This window comes from Hylobates moloch, unplaced genomic scaffold, assembly GCF_009828535.3.
Source record: "Hylobates moloch isolate HMO894 unplaced genomic scaffold, HMol_V3 SCAFFOLD_4, whole genome shotgun sequence".
In the NCBI taxonomy this organism is placed as follows: domain Eukaryota; kingdom Metazoa; phylum Chordata; class Mammalia; order Primates; family Hylobatidae; genus Hylobates; species Hylobates moloch.
This window is the reverse complement of record NW_026652279.1, coordinates 172,129,642-172,139,882: the sequence shown is the minus strand read 5'-3', so window position 1 is coordinate 172,139,882 and position 10,241 is coordinate 172,129,642.

The window sequence follows — 10,241 nt, the reverse complement described above, 5'->3', positions numbered from 1 at the left end:
AGGGCTGGGGTGCTGGATTTAAGTGGTCTGAGGCTTGCAGGGGGTGGCAGTGCTGATGGACTCTAAATTGGGAAAGAGCATGAGGACATCCTGGGGAGAGGAGAGGACATGGGACGCTCAGCCCCTGATGGATGGAGCGAGCTGGAGACAAAGCCACAATCAGAGTGGGGGGTCCTGAGGGTGAGGAGGTGGCGGCGCATGCTCTGCTCTGGATGAGGAGGAAGCCAAGGCTCTGCCCCAGGAACAGGCGGCTGAGGTCGCCCGAAGCGGGGATCAAGGAACCGGGCTGCGTGGAGATGGAGTCGGAGTTGGGGAGCCCCACCTCCAGGCCAGAGGGAGGGGCGCCCCAGGGGACGGGCCAGGCCACAGGGCCAAGGGTGCAAGAAGGAGAGAGGAGCCCGAGAATGGGGGCAGCTGCAGCTGGGGGCAGGGGCGCAGGAGGCGGTCAGCCCCAGAGGTATGGAACCCACGGCCCAGGCATCACAGGCTCTGGGGTGCAGCGTGAGGGGGTCTCGGGTCCCTACTCCTGTGCACAATGAGATAGAGGCTGGGCTCTGGCCCCCACCTCACCAGCCCTGTGACCTCCCCCTTGGGACCAACCCTCTCCAGGTGTTAAAGGAGGGTAAGGACAAAGTCTCCCCAGCAAGCACCCCCTCATGCCCGATGCCCAGCACACGTGTGCCCATGGCCAGGGGACCCTGAGGGCCACAGTGGGTTTCCAGGAATGCCCTGGGCGGGGCTGCCACCATCCACCATGCAGCAAACACTAGGCTTCACCCGTGCACAGGACACGAGGCTGCCTTTTTGATGTTCATGATGGCTTTATTGAAATATACTTCATGCACCATGAACTCACCCATCCAACGTGCAGTTCCATAGTGTTTAATGTGTCTGCAATGTGAGCCTTCACGATCCACACTGGAACCTTTCATCCTCCCGAAGGAAGCCTGGCCCTCAGGCAGCCACCCGCTCCCACCCTGGGGAGCCCCCGGTCCACCTTCTCTCTCTTCAGATTTGCCTGTTCTGCCACTTTACATACATGCAGTGAGCTGTGATTGCACCGCTGCACCCCAGCCTGGGGAACAGAGGGAGAAACTGTGTCAATCAACCAATCAGTAAGAGTGGTGGACAGCTTGGACGTGGAGAGAGAAGGAACAGTCAATGGGGAGCAGAGGATGCTGTTGGGGGGCTGGAGGCTGGTGCTGTGGGCGTCAGGTGGACAGAGGAGGCATCCAGGGGACACGCCCAGGAGGCATACACATACACGCGATGTGGGTTGATGTGTCTGAATTTTTCATGTTGCAGAAGGTTCACCTGCCATGTAGCACGTGTCAGAGCTTCATTCCTTCTCACAGCTGAATAATATTCCACTGAGGGACATGCCACATTTCGCTTAGTCATTTGTCTGTGGATGGGCACTGGCTTGGGCCAACATTTTGGCTTTTATGAATAATGCTGTTGGGAACACTCAGTGTAAGTTTCTGTGTGGACATATAGTTTCACTTCTCTTTGGTATATGCCAGGTCACACGGTGGGAAGAACCCAATGTTTGTGTCCTCCCAAAATGCACGAGTCAAAATCCCAACCCTCAAGATGGGATTAGGAGGCGAGGCCTTGGGAGGTGACGAGGTCGTGAGGTTGAAGCCTCATGAATGGGAATCGTGCCCCCATTAAAGAGGCCCCAGAGAGCTCCTTCGCCCCTTCTTCCACGTGAGGACCCAATGAGGAGGCACCGGGTATGAGCCAGGAAGGGGCCTTCGGAGGACAGCAAATGTGCCACACCTCCACCTAGAACTTCTAGCCCCCAGAAGTGTGAGCAAAAAGTGTCCGTTGTTTATAAGCCACCCAGGCTGTGGCATTTTTGTTACAGCAGTCCAGATGGGCTATGACATATAGGAATTCTGTTTCACCCTCTAAGGACCTGCCAGGCTATTTTACAAAGTGGCTGCACCATTTCACGTTCCCACTAGCATTGTGTGCGGGCTCCCAGGCAGAGACCCTGCGCTTCTCTCTCCTGGGAACTGTCACCTACAGCAGACACCAACCTGGGCAGCAGTCGGCTGGAGAACCATGTCATCAATGAGCTTCTGGGGAAGGAGCAGAGACAGATGAGCCTGCAGTGTGGTCATTGCCAGGATTGAGCCAGCACCGGGAAGCTGCGGGAGCCACTGGCTGGGGGCGGCAGGGACTGCCCCAGACTCACGGGGAGAGGGGTGTTCACCAAGGGCTTCTAGGGAGAGGCCACATCGTGGAAGAGTGAAACCCAGCGAGCCACAGGGCGGAGCAGCCAGCATGGACTCAGCTCTGTCTGTATGGGTCCTGAGTCCCGTTCCCACGTGATAACCAGTGACTACACTGACAGACACAATTTTAGCTAAGAGCAAGATGTTTGCAGGGGTAGACTGTGCAGTCTTCCTATGGGAATGTGTAGGAGCTGCCGTGAGGTTCTTTGGAAATAGGACAGGTGCCACGGGGACCCATTACCTCTGAGGACCCCTCACTATGAAGCTATTAACCCTGTAACGGACTTGGCTAACAACTTGAGCAAAGCACTCAGACCTGACTCCTGGCAGAGCAGCTCTCCCAGGCTGAGGGCAGGGGATTCGGGGGCTCCTAGACAGGGGTGTGAGTCCAGTTTCCCCATCACTACAGGCTGAACTGTGTTCCCTCAAAAAAGAAGTGTTGAAGTCCTAACCCCTAGGACCTAAGGATGAGGGCTTATTTGGAAATAGGGTCTTTGCCGATGTAAACGAGCTGCGGTTGTGAGCGTAGCCCTGTCCAATAGGACCGGTGTCCTATTAAGATGAGAAGACAGAGACACCGGGAGGGTGTCAAGTGCGGGCGCAGAGGCCCGGGGAGGGGACGGACAGCTGCGCAGCAACAGAGGTGAAGATGGAGCAAGGCGCCTGCGAGCCCAGGAACACGGAGGACTGCCAGCAGCCCTGGGGCGGGAGGGGCAGGAGGGCCCTCCCCAGAACCCTCGGCCCACGTCCTGACTTCAGATCGTGGCCGCAGAGCCAGCGAGAAGAAAGCTCTGCCGTTGGCGCCATGTCGGTGCTGCTGTGTGAAAGCAGCCGCAGGAAGCAAACACGCCCGTGTTGACAACTTCGCTGGGACAATAAACGGAGCAAAGATACTTCCAACTCTTCAAAACCTGTCCAGTATTCCCATTAGAAAACAACCCCAAATAAAACAACACGAAGGCCTGAGGAGCACGCCAGGTCTGTCACATTGTAGATTGGAGGTGGGCCCGGGGTCAGACCAGAGCCTGTGGCCCCCACCCTGAGCACCAGGGGACCGCAGGGCAACGCCATCTCAGGCCCGGCTTTCCTGCATTCCCCGCATGCCGCTGCCAACCACACAAGACAGCTGATTCCATTTACTCCCAAATCCCTCGCCACAGCATGGGGTGACAGCAGGCCACCAACTTCACAGGCAGACCCTCACACCCACGGTCTCAGAGTGGACGGCTCGCTGGATGATTCCTCACTCCGTGAAGTTGTTGGCAGAGAATTTTACATGGCAGCGTCACCACCCACAGGCCTCCTCCCAGCTACTAGATGCCAGCCACGTTTGTTTATGAATAAAATAAGTTAATTAAATATTGCATCTAAATAAGTGGTCTGGATTGGCTCTCTGTCCCCACCCGAATCTCATCTCAAATTGTAATCCCCACAAGTCAAGAGAGGGACCTGGTGGGGGGTGATTGGATCGTGGGGGCAGTTCCCCCCAGGCTGTTCTCATGAGAGCGAGTTCTCGTGATAGAGAGCAGATGGTTTTAAAGTGCGGCACTTCCTTACCTTCTCACACCTTGTGAAGGTGCCTTGCCTCCCCTTCCCCTTCCACCATGATTGTAAGTTTCCTGAGGCCTCCCCAGCCATGTGGAACTGTCAATTAAACCTCTTTCCTTTGTAAATTACCCAGTCTCAGGTAGTATCTTTATAGCAGTGTAATACAGACACAGACTCATACAGTAAGAAAGAAATTAAAACAGCATCAATTTCAGCCCAGGCAGAGCCCAGACGACTTGCATCCAGTGTCTGGAAAATGGAAAAGCGAGGGTCCTTGCAGGATTCTGTGCGTGTGGCAGCACTGGTTTCACTCTGTTCTCAGCCACTGTGGACGGCACTTTTTGACGCCAATGCCCATGCCCAGCATCGTACTCCCTAGCCCTTGCCCTTGCCCTTGGCTCATGGAATTCCAGCAATGTCTGGAAAACATTGGAAATAACTGGCACTTTCTAACTCAGAAGTGCCAGGAAATGCCACCATCTTGTAGCAACGGCACAGCCCACAGTGCACAGAGCTCCTTCCAGGAAGCATCTGAGGAGCTGCACATGCGACAGCCTCAGGGCAGACAGCGGGGGCTCCACGAGGTAGCAGAGGGTGGTATGGGTGGCGGGAGGCATGTGGGTGCCCCACACCTTCCTCAGGTTGTCGGATGTCATCCCCGATTTCCTTTATTCATCCAACAGCTACTTACTGAGCCTGCACTGTTACTTCCCGTCTTCCTTGACAGATGGCTGGCATCGGATTCTTCTTCCAGGAGAACTCGGCTGTAAAATTGGGCAAACGTATGAGGCTGGTGTTGCTGGTTATGTCTGCCCCCACAAAAATATGCTGGAACTTTGACCCCGTACCTCAGCGTGGCCTTGTCTAGAAAGAGGGTCTTGTAGATGTGCTGCATTAAGGTGAGGTCAGATGGCAGAACCCTAATCCCATGTGACTGGTGTCCTTATGAAGGGGGCGATTTGGGCTAGCCTCACAGGGTGCAGAGGGCTGAGGCGTCTACAGGCCAAGGAACCCCAAAGACGGCAGCCAACCAAGGAGCTGGAGGAGAGGCCTGGGCGGATTCTCCTGCACAGCCTCAGAGGGAGCCATCCCTGCCGACACCCTGAGCTTGAGCTTGGGCCCCGGGCTCCAGGCCAGGAGATGACACATTTCTGCAGTTTAGGCCATGCAGTCTGCGGGGCTTTGCTGGGGCTGCCCAGGGAAGGAGCACGGTTCTTGCTTCTAGGCACTGAAGAGAAGACAGCACAGCCGAGGACTCTGAGGGGTGGAAACACAGTGGAGCCCAGCTCTCCACTGGGGGTGCTTCCCTGCGGGGTGTCCAGAAACGGGGCTGGTGAAGCACGGGGGCCCTGCAGGACTCAGCAGGGCGGGGCCAGGGAGGAGGGGCTGGGGGAGGCCGCAAGCAGGTGCACCGGAGGGCCCAAGCCTGCCTCCCTGGCCAGGTGCTGCTGGGACATGCCCAGAGGGCACACTCAGAGAGCTGGAGGAAGAGGTGCATCTGCTCCCAGCCCACCCACAGAGCCCCAGCAGAGTGCAGGCCATGCTGTGTAGGGAGCACCAGCTCCAACCAAGCCTCAGCCCAGTCTCCAGCTCAATCTTGCAGGCAAAAAGCAAAACCCGCCAAAACTCAGAATTAAAACAATCCCCCCTCCGCCCCCAGGAAAAACTGAGTGCCGACATGCGTGCCCCACACGGACGGGGAGCAGACATCACAGATTTCATCCAGATATGTTATTTAACAAAACAAAACTCCAATAACTGCCCTCTGGAATCCAGAGTTGATGGAAAGTGTCCAGTATTCAACAAAAATCATGAGACACATCAGGGAACAAGAGTAATCCATTTTCATTCTTAGGGGCAAATGTAGGATATTTGGCCTGTGTGTGGGGTCCTTTCTAACTACAAGGATGTGACAACTCAGGCAGATTCAGACATTCTGATGATGCAGTGTCATCAACATGCAGACACCACACATCCTAATATGAACTCTTTCCTGATGAACTTTTGGGAAAATTAATGTCTGCAAGTTAAATCTCCCTGCTTTTGCAAGCCAAGGCCCAAAGAAATTAAATTAAATTCAAATCTGACTTTGGGCTGGGTGTGGTATCTCACGCCTGTAATTCCAGCACTTTGGGAGGCTGAGGCAGGCAGATCATCTGAGGTCAGGAGTTCAAGACCAGCCTGGCCAACATGGTGAAACCCGCCACTACTAAAAATACAAAAATTAGCCAGGCGTGGTGGCGAGTGCCTGTAGTCCCAGCTACTCGGGAGGCCGAGGCAAGAGAATTGCTTGAATCCAGGAGGCAGAGGTTGCAGTGAGCCGAGATCATGCCACTGCACTCCAGCCTGGGCAACAGAGTGAGACTCCGTCTCAAAAAACAACCAAAAAGCTAAATCTGAGATTGTTCGCCCCATTTCTTGTTCTGCTGTCTCAGCCAGAGGGGCCCCAGTGTCCTCTCCACCTTTCCACGGACACGTGTGGCTCCTCTGGGGCCCCAGTGTCCTCTCTACCCTTCCACGGATGCGTGTGGCTGCCCTGGGGCCACAGATGCTCCAGGAGGCTCTCAGGTACACAGTTTCAGAGCCCAGCACTCTCCCCGAATCTGTAAACAAAAGCAATGCTCTTGGCTTGGCAGCCTCATTCCCAGAATCAAAGTTCCCATGAGTCAGCACTCACGGTGGCTGAGACTTTGAGCAGGTCAGTGCCATGGAGGGGCAGAGAGAGCCCTTGCCTGGGAGCTGACGTTCCTCCCGGCGGGACTTCCCATCAGGAGGTCCCCCTTTTCGATCCCTGCCTTGATCATATCTGGGCAACCCACTTCTGTCAACGTGTTCCTCGCTCAGAGAACGGCACTGGAGATGCGCCCGCCTTCTCGAAAAGCTTAAAGTTTCCTAACTGTGGCAGCCCTTTAGGGTGGGAGGTCCCCCCGTGACACAGGGAAGGCCCATGAGCCCTGAGTCTGCCATGTCCCCTCACCTCTCCAAGTTGGAAAACTCCATCCCAAGGGCATTTTCCACCAGGTCAAAGCAGGCCTGGTGTTTAGGGGAATCACATTCTTGTTTTTCTTTACACTTTTGCCACCTAAGCTTGCATCACTATATGCTATGGTTCAACTTTTTTTTTAGAACTTTACATAAACTGAATCATTTAGTGTATTTCTACATCTGGCCTCTTTCATTCAATGTTATGTTCAGAGAGTCACCCACGTTGAGAAGCAGAGCTTTGGTTTGACATGTGCATTTTCACCACTTATCCGTTCAAACTATGTGGGTCATTTCTGTGAGGCATACTCCTAGGAGTAGCACTACATGGTATGGTGGGCAGAATTCAAAGATGCCGCAGGATTACTGCCCCCGGTGTCCACCCCCGACCCTGTGAGGTCCAGGCAGGATTAGGATGGTCACCTCCAGGATCTGTGAACAGTACACGGTCACCCCTGTGGATCTGTGACTAGGATGGAGTTGCCCTCGAGACCAGTGAATAGGATGGGGTTGTCCCCAGGATCTGTGAATAGGGCAGGGTCACCCTTGGGGTTCGTGAATAGGATGGGGTTGCCCCCCGGGTCCATGACTAGGATGGGGTCGCCCCTGGGATCTGTGAATAGGAAGGGGTCACCCCCAAGACCAGTGAATAGGAGGGGGTCACCCCCAGGATTCGTGACTAGGACGCAGTCACCCCTGGGATCTGTGAATAGGGTGGGGTCACCCCCAGGATCAGGCTACATCATAAGGCAAAGTTGGTGTGATCCTGGCTCCTGTGATTATAGCACGAAACGCGGAGCTCTGTCCTGGCTGAAGTCAGAGATTCTCCTGCTGGCTTTGGAGTGTGTGAGGGATCGGGGGCAGGAACCAGAGAAAATGACTAGCAGCCAAGGAGCAAAAGCAACCTCTGGCCAATGGGCAGCAAGAAAATGGGCCTCCATCCCTCCACCACAAGGAGCGAATGCTGCTAGCCACCTGTGTGAGTGCCTGGAAGAGGCCCCGAGCTCAGAGAACCTGGTCCCTCTGAGACCTTAATGTCAGCCTGGGAGGACCCAAGCAGGACCTGCAGCTCTGCCATGCCCGGACTCCTGACCCACAGAGACAGAGACACACTCGGGATGCTGGGTGAGGCACGCAGTCTGTTACAGCAGCAGCACTAGCAAATGAATGCATGTGGGAGCAGAGTATCTGCGGCAGATGATGCCTGGCTCTTTTCTAAAGTGCTTATACCAAGTCACCCTGCAACCAACAACATCCACACCTTCGGAAATACTTGACAATATTCATCATTTTAGTGGTATTTTAGTAGCATAATTTTTACCTTTAACTTGCATTTCCCTGATTATAAATGAGATCAAAGACCTTTTATGTTGACTGGCCATTTTGGATATTCTTTGTGAAATGTCTTTCAAATCTTTTGCCTTGTCTCAATTGTCTTTTTCTTATTGATTTGCTACATAGGCTGGGTTTGGCCCTCGGTGTGTGGTGCCCTTACTCCACATGGCGCAGCTGCATCTTAGTGGTTTAAGCAGTTTATCATTGGTTACGTTCATTTTAGTCAAAGTTATTAATCTTTTCTTGTGATCGGAGCTTTGTGTGTCCTGTTAAAAAGTCTTTCCTAACTCTCAGGTCATGAAGATGTTTCTCCTACATTATTTTCTAAAGGGTTCTCATTTCCCCTGCACATTTTTGTTTTTGAGACAGGGTCTGGCTCTGTCGCCCAGGCTGGAGTGCAGTGGTGCAATCTCGGCATGCTTCAACCTCCACCCCTAGAGCTCAAGCAATCCTCTCACCTCAGCCTCCCAAGTAGCTGAGGCCACAGGCATGCACGACCATGCCTGGCATTTTTCTGCATGTATTTTTAGAAGAGACGGGGTCTTTAACCCGAGCTCAAGCGATCCGCCTGCCTCAGCCTCCTGAAGTGTTGGGATTATAGGCATGAGCCACCAGGTTCAGCCTTGCCTGCACATTTACATTTAACATCCACCTAAGATTAAAGGGCACAGTGTGAGGGAGGAGTCAAGGTTCACATTCGTCCCCGTGGAAAAACTGCTGGCTAAAAAGAACTACTGACTGAAAATGCTGTCCTTTCCCCTGATGTAATCTCCAGCGGTCCCTCCCTGAGCACCACCCCCGGGTTGGCCACCTAAACCTTGTCATCCTGCATGGCACGTCTTCCTGCCTTGCTCTGCGTCTGCATGAGGTTCTCAGCTGTTCTTGGCACTTTGCATTTCTACATAAATTGTTTTTCAAGATCCAGAAAAGGGGTAAAAAACTCACGGGACTTGAATGGCTGGCACGGAATCCACCAAGCAATTAATTGAACTGATGCCTTTCCATGCAGTCCTCCAACCATCAACACGGAGAACTGACGCCTTTCCATGCAGTCCTCCAACCATCAACACGGAGAACTGATGCCTTTCCATGCAGTCCTCTAACCATCAACATGGAGGACTGACGCCTTTCCATGCAGCCCTCTAACCATCAACCCATCGCTCTGTTAATTTAGTCCTTCTCTAAATTCTTTCAACAGTTTTTGGTAGTTTTCTACATGAAGGTCTTGCATATTTACATTTTTTTCCTATTTGATATCTTTGCTCTGAAAAGATATATTTTCCATTTGTTCCTGGTTTAGAGAAAATTGCTACATCTTGTATCTGGCAGCATTAATTCTATTTAATTGCGGATACTTTTGTATTTTCTACATAAACAACAGTATAGTTGGGAAGTCGTGGCAACAGTAGTTGTTTCTTTACAACTCTGTTCCTCTCCCCCTTTTCCTTGCGTTGCTCCACCAGCAAGCCCTGGGGAATAGCCGGTGAGCGTTACTAGCCTTCTTATATGTATATTGATAGGTTTTTTGGTAACTGTTCTCAATCCGACTAAAGAAATTCCCTTTTATTCCTGGTCTGCAATTGGTTTCATCTCCACAAATGGATACTGAACTGTGACTAAATGTATTAATATAATCATATGATCATAGCATTTTTCTCCTGGGACTACACAGCCATTTTCCTTCATTCTAGAACAGACCAGCAGTCACAGGGCCTGGAATGTTCATAAATCTCAGAGAGCAACCATCACTCATTATCCTACTTCTATATAAGCTTGACATTTTCCATAGAAACAAACACAACAGACATAGCGGCCGTGAGAAGGGTCCGGCTTTCAGGAAGGCAGGAGAAGAGACGCAGGCTCCCAGGCCAGCAAGGAAGCCATGGGGCTGGGGGCTGGGGCGAATTCTTCCACCAAAACAAGACAGAGCAGCGGGGCACATGGAGACAGGTTTTTAAGTGTGGTGAGAGGTGGAGGCAGTTCCCTCGCAGCGGGTTGCACCTTTTTGTAAGCAGTCCAACATCCTCTGAGGGCCAGGGAGGAGGAAGTGGGGTTGCACTTGCGAGCCCCTATGTAGCCACTGTGGAGAGCTGGAGACAGGACTGACCCCCAAAGCCACAGTTCATCTCAACT